This window comes from Mauremys reevesii, linkage group 8 (assembly GCF_016161935.1).
Source record: "Mauremys reevesii isolate NIE-2019 linkage group 8, ASM1616193v1, whole genome shotgun sequence".
NCBI lineage: Eukaryota > Metazoa > Chordata > Testudines > Geoemydidae > Mauremys > Mauremys reevesii.
In genome coordinates, this window is record NC_052630.1 from 508,801 (window position 1) to 520,624 (window position 11,824).

Here is an 11,824-nt window from a genome sequence, read left to right on the forward strand (position 1 = left end):
CAGGAATGGTGGAGTTGGTGTTTGGTTTCTTTGAATATTGTCACTAACTTATGCTGGGCTGTTTACTTTAGGTTAATATGTCTGTCCTGCACAGGTGCTAATATGTGTGGTTAGTGTATTGTATCTGTCCCTATCATGAGAGGACTGTGATGCTGTAAATATTAACCCTGGCAGAGGAGTGTTTGCACAGCCTTTCTCTAGTCTGCCTCCTGTGTCCCTCAGGCAGGGGCGGCTCTAGCGTTTTGGCCGCCCCAAGCAGTCATGCGCGGGAGGCGCCCCGGAGCCGCGGACCTCCCGCGGGCATGACTGCGGAGGGTCCGCTGGATTCCGCGTGGCTCGGCTGGACCCCCCGCGGCTGCGGACGGTTCGCGGACGCGGCGGCTCCGCTTGAGCTGCCGCAGTCATGCCTGCGGGAGGTCCAGCCGAGCCGCGGGACGAGCGCCCCCTCCACAGTCATGCCTGCGGCAGGTCCGGTCATCCCGGGGCTCCGGTGGACCTCCCGCAGGCATGACTGCGGCAGGTCCGCCGGCCCAGCCTGTCGCCCCCCCTCGGCGGCAGGGGACGCCCCCTAGATTTGGCCGCCCTAGGCACCAGCTTGTTTTGCTGGTGCCTAGAGCCGCCCCTGCCCTCAGGGCAAGTCTACACTACAGTGCTAGACTGGTGCAGCTGCGCTGCTGTAGCGTGTCTGGTGAAGATGTGCCATGCCAATGGGAGAGTGGGTGCTCTCCCATCAGCATAATTACTCCACCTTGGTGACATAGCACTGGTGTTACAGCTTGAAACTTGTGTCACGGTGGGGGGCTTTTTCACACCCCTGCATGACAAAAGTTAGATCAATTTAAGTGGTAGTATAGACCTGCCAGTTAGTGCTCATGATTAACTTGCCCAGATCCTCTCTGCTCACTGAAGAGCAGAGGCTACACTGCACAGAGTGGCAGGAGCTGGTTTCCACTCCAAACTGGATTTCATGTGATCAGAGCCTCTGAACTGCAGCAAACCCCCACTGCGCTATATTTCAAGCACTGATAACATTAAATAAAACAAGCTACAGCTAAGTAACCTTCAGACTATGCTGCAAAGAAATCATTTGAAAATAAGGCTCTTTTATTGTCAGCCCCAGCTCCACCTTTCACTCTTCCAGGCCCGAGTTATGGTGTGTGGGTAACAGCTTAATTTTAAAATAATAATTTTGTTTAAATAAACGGGAAATAGCTTAAAAGATGTCAAACAAATTATCCATCTAAGGGGCCACAGCAGGCCCTCTCAGGGAAGGCTCCTGGAAGTAACAAAACCCTTATTTAGGTCAGCTGGGCCAGCTATTAGATTGTAGAAGGTGTAACAGAAAATAGGCATGAATTCTGACAGAGCCCAATCCTTCCCCCATACACTGGAAATCAAGCATTTGATATATGCTCATGGGAGTGTTTAAAGGCCTTAAGTGAAAACACATCTGGGCATGTTAGAAGTGACTGGGAATCAGGCTTCCTGGGTTTTATTCCCAACTCTGTCATCATAGACTCACTGTGTAACCATGGGCCAGTCATGTCTCTGTTCCTCACTTTAGCCATTTGTAAAATGAAGATAATATTGACCTAACAGTGGCTCCCTTGCTGTGTGGGATTATGGACGTGTGCAGAGCTAGTTCTATACAAAGTGGACTGAAGGAGTCATTAGCCTCCCTCTCCTGAGATCTGGCTGGCAGCTGGCTAAACACCTTTAGAAAAAGATGGTGGAGGTGCTATTTATTGATGGCTATGTAGAGAACAAGACACCTTTTCAGCCGAGGTCAGCAGCTTTGGAAGGTCCTATACAGGAGCTAGGTGTTAGTATTTCCCATTAAATAATGAGGAGTCCTTGTGGCACCTTAAAATTTGTTAGTCTCTAAGGTGTCACAAGGACCCCTTGTTGTTTTTGCTGATACAGACTAACACGGCTACTCCTCTGAAACCTGTTTCCCATGAGGGACTCTTGCCTTCTAATCTGAGCTGCCAAAGGACAGGAATATCCAGAATCACATATAAAACAAAAATGACAGAGACCAACTTGATTACAGAGAGCATGTAGGTGTGAGCAGGCGGTGGGTGGCTTAGCAGTGGTTGTGCAGCCTCCTGCATGCATGGGGCTGAGATGCAGTCCTTATGATTGACAAACACTTTGTTTTCTTTGGCTGGTGCTTCTCAGTAGTAAGAACCAAAACCATACAACTTCTCCAAGGGGCAGACAACTATAAAATACAAGCCTGCTGCCACAGTGAGATACATGCTGTGGCCCTGGCTCTTGGCTCAGACAAAGAGTGAGAGAATCTGGTTGGGGAGCAGTTAGAAGCTGGTCAAAGAAGAGGGAGTCCTATTCACATGGGACTCGGGGGTTTAGCAGAAGGAGGTGAGGTAGTTGTTACTGTGCATCTGCTCCCTATTCTGTGCCAGGAGCAGGCGTGTATATTACCCTGACATTGCTTTGCAGCAGTTTCCTCCAGCTCTGTAGGGGGGGGGAGGGAGGGGGGCATCATACAAGTGGGATTATGCAGAAGAGATACTTTCAAGGAGGGAGTTACTGAAGAGTAACCTCTCTGAGCTCTTTATGGACAGAGCTGAGGAAGAGTGATGGGTTTGTGGTTATGGGTGTGAAGTGAGACTCTGGAACTGGGTTCAATTCCTGGCCTTGCCATAAACTTCCTCTGTGACTTTGGGCAAGTCACTTTGTGTTTCTCTCTACAATAGGAACAATAGCACTGCTCTGCCTCAAAGGGGGTTGAGAGCTTAAATACATTAATATTCTAAGGCATTCAGCTCCTACAGTGATAAGGAATGAGCCCTGCCACATGGGGTGCTGATAGGACAGTACGGAGATGTAATCCACCAATGTGGCTGGGAAAGGTCCAGCTCAGAACACAGAAATTTGTGTGTTTTTTGAAGTTTTGGATCTATGAGATCCCAGAATAGCACTAAATTCCACAGGAAGGATGATTACTTAAAGCTTTGAATAAAACAAAGTATCCATAAAGGATACTCACTCACCTGCCAGGCCCTGAGGTCATGCATCTGCTTCCCCTGCATAAGCTGCTGACACTACTTATCCCCAAATCAGTCAGGACCTGTCAAACCCTGTCAAGAGTGATGGAGAAAACATGAGCCATAGGAATGAGGCTAAAAGCTGGGGAAATCAGATCAGGGTTTACAGTTTACATTTTCTGCAGCTGCTTCAGCAGGCCAAAGGAGTAGATCGTGCAGAGGAATTGGAGAAACTGATCCCCAAGATATTACACATTAGAGTGGCAGGTGACCCCTAGGTCAGACCTGGCCTATAGGATTCCAAGTGGAAAAACTGGTGAAAGCCTGGTCCTGAGAGACTGGTAATTATCAGACTCTCTGAGCTTTGTGAAAAGGCTGAAGTACTGCCTGCAGAGCAAGGAAAAGGGAAAAATACCAAACAAGCTGTAGTGTGTGTCAGGGTCCCAAGCATGGGCACTGAAATGCTTTGAAAGCTGAGATCTGGCTGCTTTCCTGTTATACCTGCCCAAACAACTCACTCTGCAGCTAGAAATGCCATCTTAGGGGAGTGGTGGATTCTCCATCATTTAGAGTCTTTCCCTCAAGACTGAATATCTTTCTAAAAACATGGTCTTTCTCAACCACAAGATACAGGCTGGATGCAGAAGACACTGGGCAATGTTCTCTGCCCTGTGTGAGACAGGGAGCTCTGAGCCTTCTGGCCGCAAATTCTATGACTCTGTGATTACTGTGTCACAGAAGGTGCTGTACTAATTTGACAAATGTAGCAGAGTTATAGTTTAAAAAAATTACCCAAAAAGACGAATATGAGACCTCACATCTCTCTGCTATTAAATCTTTGTTGAGAAGAAGAGGAAAGTGCGGTATTTGTCTGAACTGCAGGGTTTGACCTGAAATAGTGACATTCTACTGCACTTAGTTTTATTTAGTATTTTACCATTACTTATTTGTATTGCTGTAGTGTCTAGGGACTCTAATCATGGACCACGGCCCCATTGTGCTAGGGGCTGGACAAACTCAAAACAAAAGGACAGTACCTCCCCTTAGTAGTTTACAATCTAAGTATCAGACAAGAGGCAACAGATGGATACAAACAGATGGGGGAGTACAAGTAAATAATGAGACAATATTGATGCTAGGCGGTGGTCACAGCACACCAGCAGCCTAACTTTACAATTTCAAGGCATTGTATAATTATTAAGCTAGCTAATTAACCCCTCCAGCCCCACTGTGAAGTAAGTATGTTTTTCCTTACTTTATAAATGAGGAGACCAAGGCAGGGGGATGAAGTGACCTGCCCAAGTCCACATATCAAACCAGTAGTAGAATCATCAGGATTATCGCTCAGGGGTTCCTGACTCCTGACCCCATGCTCAGATACTCAGACAACGACTCTGATATAGACTGAAGAAAGGATGGGTACTTCAAGGTGCTGTAGTCAGTGTGGATTCCACAGTATCGTGCTCATGCGTGCCAGGCTAGATTATTTTCACGAGCAATGTCTGTGGGAGCCACACGTGTGCCCTTAGCCTCCCTGTGCTCCTCTACAAAGACAGAAAGAGCAAGGCACCCATGGCGCTCCCTCCGTTTCCATGCAGTTCAAAGCCCATGCAGCTCAGGGCCCTGAAAGCAGGGATGGAGGATGGGTTGTGGGATCCACACTGATAACATCTCGAAGTAGCTGTTTCTTCTCTCAGTATGTGTCACTATGGATCCCGGTAGGTGACCAGCAAGCAGTACCCTCTTCCATATGGTGGGTATGAGAAGTATCAGTCATACTACTCAAAGAAGGATTGAAGCACTGCTCTTCCAAACTTGGTGTCTGCCTCAGTTGCCAAGTCAAGTATGTAATGTTTAACAAACAGCAGTAGATTACTCCACAGGGCTACCTTACAAATCTCAATGGTTGACACCTTTCTGAAGCATGCTGACCATGTCTCCTCTGCTCCGGTGAGTGTACTTTGGTGTCCAGAGGGGCAGGCTTGCCAGACAGCTGGTAACAGGTGGAGATTAACTGCATAATCCACTTGAAGAGTCTCTGTGAGGAGATTGTCTGTCCTATTGATAGACCTGGTATGTCTACAAAGCAATGAGGAGAGAGACAAAGGGGTGTAGTCCTGTTTAGAAAGTAAAGAAGCGCTCTGGAAATGTCTCACGTGTGAAGGTTCTTTTCTTCTGGAGAAGAATGAGGTTTCAGAAGGAAGAATGGTGGGGTGATTGACTTATTCATGGGGAATCCTGAGTCTACTTTGTTAATGAACTTGGAGTGTGGTCTCATCACTTTGTCCCTGTGAAATTATGTGTATGATGGCACTCTCACTAAATTTACGTGCTGACATAATGGCAACGAAGAAGACCATCTTGCTGGTAAGGTGGTATAAAGAACATTTGGATGGAGGTTTGAAGGAAGCCTCTATGAGACACAAAAGGGTCACATACAGGTCCCAGATGGGTGTGACGAAGTGGGAATTTTTTGTAATATTTTTAAATAATCCTATGGGATTCACACCTCAGTTTCCCTCTGTAGTTTGCAGCGCTACACATTGGGGGAAGGTTAAATCTGCCTTTGGTTTGCAGCACAGGCCATGAGATGTAAGTGTTGCCTTGCTGTCTGAGATGCAGTGAGAGTCATTAAGGAAGTGGCTGGAACCTGCTGAAAGTGACCCATATCAATGCAAGATCTGAGACAATGGGAAGCCCTAATGACCGGAACATTCACACCCAGCAACCTAGATGAAGGAGATCCCCTCTCCCATCCTCCCACTCCCAAACCTCACATCAGGGAAGCTGAACACATTCCCAGCTCTAGAACAAAGGACTGAGACATGGCAGGCAGGGGACAAAGAGTTGGCTTCTGGAAGAAGCTGGCTGCTTTCACCTGGGTCAGACAAAGCGGTCAGAAGAAAGAACAGGAGCACTTGTGGCACCTTAGAGATTAACAAATTTATTTGAGCATAAGCTTTCATGGGCTACAGCCCACTTCATCAGATGCATAGAATGGAACATACAGTAAGAAGATATATATATACATACAGAGAACATGAAGAGGTGGAAGTTGCCACACATTCAGTCATGAGGAACCGTACTGACTGCCACATGGACGATCAGCAAGGCTGGAAAAGTGGAGCTTTAGATATACAGCACTGACCTCTATCACTTCAGCTATGGAGCAACTGGCAGCAGAATGAGCTATTATCCCTTATATGGACCAGCTCCCTCTAGGACTCTGTGGACTCTGCTATCCTGCCTGTAAGTACTGCTCTAACCACTAGACCGTATTCTGTGCCCAGAGCCAGAAATAGAATCCATGTAACCAACATGCCACTGCTGTCTCACAAATAGTTACCCACTGGCAAAGTATGTCATGTCTCCCTCTAGGAGCTGGTCCATATAAGGGATAATAGCTCATTCTGCTGCCAGATGTTCCATAGCTGAAGTCATAGAGGTCAGTGCTGTAGATCTAAAGCTCCACTTTTCCAGCCTTGCTGATCGTCCATGTGGCAGTCAGTACGGTTCCTCATGACTGAATGTATTGTGCTTCAGAATCTGGTCCTGGCTGTTGTCACCTGGACTATGAGAAAAAAATTTTTTTTGTAGTGATAAGAGACAGAGCCTGAATAGAGTCCACTACAGCATGGCTAGTGGATTATGCTGGCTTGGCCACATGGAGTATGTTTTAACCTTAATTTTCTATGCTAACCTAAACACTTCCAATCCTGTATTCCAGTAGACTAATAAATCCTACTCTGTTTTGAAAACGCTGCCTGGAGTCACTGCAAATACTTGCTGGGTGCATTAGTCCCTGAAAAGCATACAAGTCTCTAACTAGGAATCTATCTCAATTGGACTGGCTGGGCAGAGCTAACAGCATGAAGCAGAAATGCTGGAGCTTGGAGGCTCAGTCTTATAGGCAGAGAGGCTGCATTACCTACCCTGAAGGAAGACTGAGACCCTTTGAGGGTCTGGCACACTGAAGTGGGTCCTCCAAGAGACTGTTTAAAAGCTGGGGCATAGCTACTGTCCTGTTGATCCATGACAGGGTGCGTGATAGAGGGCAGACATGATCTGGAAAAATCAGTTCACATATACAAAATGGGAAGAGACTGTCTAGGAAGGAGTATGGCAGAAAGGGATCTAGTGGTTATAGTGGACCACAAGCTAAATATGAGTCAACAGTGTGATGCTGTTGCAAAAAAAGCAAACATGATTCTGGGATGCATTAACAGGTGTGTTGTGAGCAAGACACAAGAAGTCATTCTTCCGCTCTACTCTGCGCTGGTTAGGCCTCAACTGGAGTATTGTGTCCAGTTCTGGGCACCGCATTTCAAGAAAGATGTGTAGAAATTTTAGAGGGTCCAGAGAAGAGCAACAAGAATGATTAAAGGTCTTGAGAACATGACCTATGAAGAAAGGCTGAAAGAACTGGGTTTGTTTAGTTTGGAAAAGAGAAGACTGAGAGGGGCCATGATAGCAGTTTTCAGGTATCTAAAAGGGTGTCATAAGGAGGAGGGAGAAAACGTGTTCACCTTAGCCTCTAAGGATAGAACAAGAAGCAATGGGCTTAAACTGCAGCAAAGGAGGTTTAGGTTGGACATTAGGAAAAAGTTCCTAACTGTCAGGGTGGTTAAACACTGGAATAAATGGCCTAGGGAGGTTGTGGAATCTCCATCTCTGGGGATATTTAAGAGTAGGTTAGATAAATGTCTATCAGGGATGGTCTAGACAGTATTTGGTCCTGCCATGAGGGCAGGGGACTGGACTCGATGACCTCTCGAGGTCCCTTCCAGTCCTAGAATCTGTGAACCTATGAAAAAGGCCCTTGATAAATCTTGACACTGTAGGGTGTGAGTAAATGGAATGTGATTGAGCTGCCACATGATGGATTGATATTGCTGCTCTGCGGACCTTTAGAGAGAGAAATGCCAGTCCCGACTGTTTCTGAAGCAGCACGTAATCCAGGATCCTTGGGATCTGAGCTTCAACTGGATTTACATTGGTTTCGGTCACCCATATGGCAAACCTCTTCCATTTCACGGATCAGATCCTCCGAGTGGAAGCTTTCCTCCTCTGCATAAGAATTTCTTGCACTTGTCTAGAGTGCTCCCATTCAGTGATATTCATTCAGCCAGCATCCAACCCATCACGTGCAGTGACTGTGGGTCCCAATGCAGCAGGGCCGGCTCCAGGCACCAGCATTCCAAGCTGGTGCTTGGGGCAGCATTCTGCAAGAGGCGGCAGTCCCTGTTGTTTTGCCCCCAAGCAGCACGCCGAATTGCCGCCGCAGAGGGCGGGGGCAGTCCATGTGCCCTTAGGGTGGCAGGCGTGTTTCCGCGGTAACGGCAGTTCAGCAGCAGCTTCTATGTTTAGCTGTCCGCAGCGGCTTCAGCTAAACATAGAAGCTGCCGCCGAATTGCCGCCGCAGCGGAAACGCGCCTGCCGCCCTAAGGGTACACGGACTGCCCCTGCCGCCCGCAGGGGCAATTCAGCGCGCTGCTTGGGGCAGCGAAAACTGTAGAGCTGGCCCTGCAATGCAGTACTTGAATCTGAGACACTGTATCCAGGCAAGAGGGAAGGCAAATGGGAGGTTGGCTGCACAGCTGGCATAGGTCTGACAGTCAAAACTGCTTTGACCAGTATGGGGCTATCATGAGAACAGTACCTTCCCTTGTCCCATCTGCTCTTGGATATATCTTGGGGATGAGAGGGGTTGATGGGAAGGCACAGAGAAGACCTTGAGACCACTGAAGGAGAAAAACATCCAATGAGATCCTGAGATCATTCCCTTCACCCCACACACCGAGCAGAAGATTTTAGGTAATAGGTAATAGGTAATAATTGGAGATATACCAATCTCCTAGAACTGGAAGGGACTCCAGTGTTCTCCGTGGTGGTGAAATCACCAGAATATCAGGTCCAATGGAGTCACTCCATGTTGGTGACCTATTCCCAGAGCTCAGTGGTTTCCAGGCGCAGTGGGACAAGCAAGCACCTCCTTGTTTGTTGATACAGTGCCTCATCGATGTATTTTCCAGCAGGATCTGCACTACAGAGTTCCATAGAAGAGGTAGGAATGCTATATAGGCCAATCCGATGGACCTCAGCTCTAGGTTGTCCATGTGCAACTTCAGATTGTATGGAGATAATACTCCTTGCATTTGGAGGTGAAACAAGAAGGTGCCCCAAACTGTCTCTCATGGGTCCATAATAAGCACCATTGCTGAGGAGGAGGTTAAGAGAGACACTCCCTTCCCCATATTCAATGGTGCTAGCCACCAGATAAGTTCTTGTAGGACTTTGGGTGGTACCATGACCAATCTGTTCATATAGTGCTTGGCTGAGTACACTGTCCTTTGTCCATGTTGTAATGTCCACAGACTAAGTCTATCAAGCAGCATCACATAGCAATCCCATGTGTCTCCTGACCATACTGGACAGTCTTGCCATTTTGTTGTATACAAGAAACTGAAGGGACGTTGAGCGCCTATGAATTCTGTAATTTGTGATGGTGAGAGATGATTTTTCATAGTTCACCAGGAGCCCTAGCTGAAAGAACAGGGAGAAGATTCCGTCTAGAACTCTCTTGGTCTCATCCTGGCCTTACCCTGATCAGCCAGTCATCCAAGTACAGATACAAGTGAAGTCCCTGTTTTCTTATCTGTCCTACTGCCAAGCACTTAGTGTTACTCTCAGTGTTGTGGAAAGTACAAAGGGCAGAAGCCTGTATTGGTAATGACTGGACCAACCGTGAATCTGAGGTACTTCTTGTGGGTTTTGTGGATGACAATATGGAAATATGTATCCTGAAAGTCAAGAGCCAGGACCCAGTCTTGAGCTTGGAGCAATGAAATAACAGAAGCAAGCATTACCACCCTGAATCTGAGGTGACACAATTATTTGTTGAGTCTCCTCACTTAAAGTGCAAGTGCGCTCACTGTCTCACACTTCTTCACACACACACACACACACACACACACACACACACACACACACACACACAGTCTCTCTCACAGAGACTGGCTCTCACACCCACATACACTCTGCATCTCATGAGTCACAGTCCCCCAGCACAAATTGTCACACACACACATAGTCTCACGTTCCCCAACACACACTCTGTCACACAGTTCCCCAACACACAGTCACACACACTGGCTGTCTCTCTGGCTCTCTCATACGTACTGGTTCGCTCTCTCTCTCTTTGAGGACCTAAAAAGGGAAATGATGGATGGAACAGCCCAACATCTTGTCCATGAATTAAGCGTATTTCCACCAGACACAATTTGAGTTTATTAATTTCCAGTTCCAATCTTCTTGTTTACCAGGCATAATCTTAACACAATCCTTGAGTTACATCAGGAGGCCTTTTTGTCTGGACTAATTCAGTCCATCTGTCTCACTTTTGCAGCTTTTCCTATCACCATTTCTTGTTATCAGTTACTGTGACATTTTATTAACTTTAATTAACTTTTGCAGGTAGGGTGACCAGATGTCCCGATTTTATAGGGACGGTCCCGATTTTTGGGTCTTTTTCTTATATAGGCTCCTATTACCACCCCCCACCCCCATCCCGATTTTTCACATTTGCTGTCTGGTCACCCTATTTGCAGTTGAGCTCACAATTAAAGTAAATTTGTAGGCCCAATTATTACAACAAAAAGAATCGTGCCCTGTATGGACCTCTTCTATGACTCCTAGACGGAGCAACAAGGCCACTTCCTAAAACTGTACATGTCTTAATATTATAAAAATTACAAATTGAAGGGTTTCTGCCTTAACCATCTGTTGATGCAGAGCAGGGAGAGAAGTCAGTGCAGCTGCCATCAGAATGTACAACAGTGGCATGAAGCTTTCAGGAGTTGGTGCCAGATAAGATATTACAATTTTACTTTTGTTTTAGATTAAACAAACATTAAGAAAAACCTTTTTTTTAATAAGAAACCAAACCCAGAACTTAGAAGAAGAAGAAGAAACTCTGAAAACTGAGCTTCCTGCCTTAGAATATTCAGAGAAGTGAAGCCCAGTACTTACAAGCCAAAACAGAATTCCAGAGGAAAACAAAAGATGATGTTATGTGAAGTAGCCAGTTTGGGTCCTTCCACTTGCAGGGTTAAAGGTCACCTTTTTGTTGGATATTAACATTAAATACAATAAATGTTTTTTAAATGTTGGGAAACAATTCTTTGCTGGACATATTAACTAACCCATTGACTTGAAACCTGTATTTAAGAATGATACATACTGAACTGAATCAAGAAGCAAGCTATATTATTCTAAAACAACAGTTTTTACAACAAATTCTTTGTACTTTCAGAATGGGAGCTACATTCTCTAGCCTTGCCTGTGCAACCAATATTATTTGTTACTGACAGTTTGTGTTTTCTGGAACAAATGCTGAACTTGGTGTGTCCTTGGTTACACTGCAGTTAAACCTGTTCAGTTCTGTTTAGCTACAGTCATTGTCAGCAACCAGAAATTTCCAAAGTGTAGACGAAGTATCTGTCTGCTTTTTCTGCACATCAGAATTAAACTGCCGTTGTGTTGGGAAGAATCAGTGAAATGGCAGCTCAATGCACAGTTCGGGGGACAGTGAGACATGGATCAGGATGTCTAAAAACTTCACACAAATCCTTTAAAAACATATTATTTCTTAAACACATCTATAGCTATGGTGTGTGCTGTGACTAGTCACTGCAGCTTTCCTTTCAGATGGGTTGCACTCCTACCTGTTAGTGCACTTTGGACCCAGGCAATTTCCTGTCAGAAAGAAAATGAGGGGAGAGCTGCACTCCACTCGTAAATGACCCTAATCTACC

At 46.2% G+C, this 11,824-nt stretch overlaps 1 long non-coding RNA gene across 7 annotated transcripts in view; it reads right to left on the bottom strand.

The window, feature by feature from the left end:
• The window catches only part of LOC120370941, a 108,866-nt gene that overhangs the window by 5,691 nt on the left and 91,351 nt on the right, over positions 1–11,824 (bottom strand). For 6 of the 7 annotated variants that reach the window (XR_005584064.1, XR_005584063.1, XR_005584065.1 and 3 more), the window contains one exon: positions 3,018–3,104. The exons of the other annotated variant lie outside the window; for it this stretch is intronic. This is a non-coding gene — a long non-coding RNA (uncharacterized LOC120370941). The remainder of the gene's footprint in view (positions 1–3,017; positions 3,105–11,824) is intronic. 7 annotated transcript variants of the gene reach the window in all.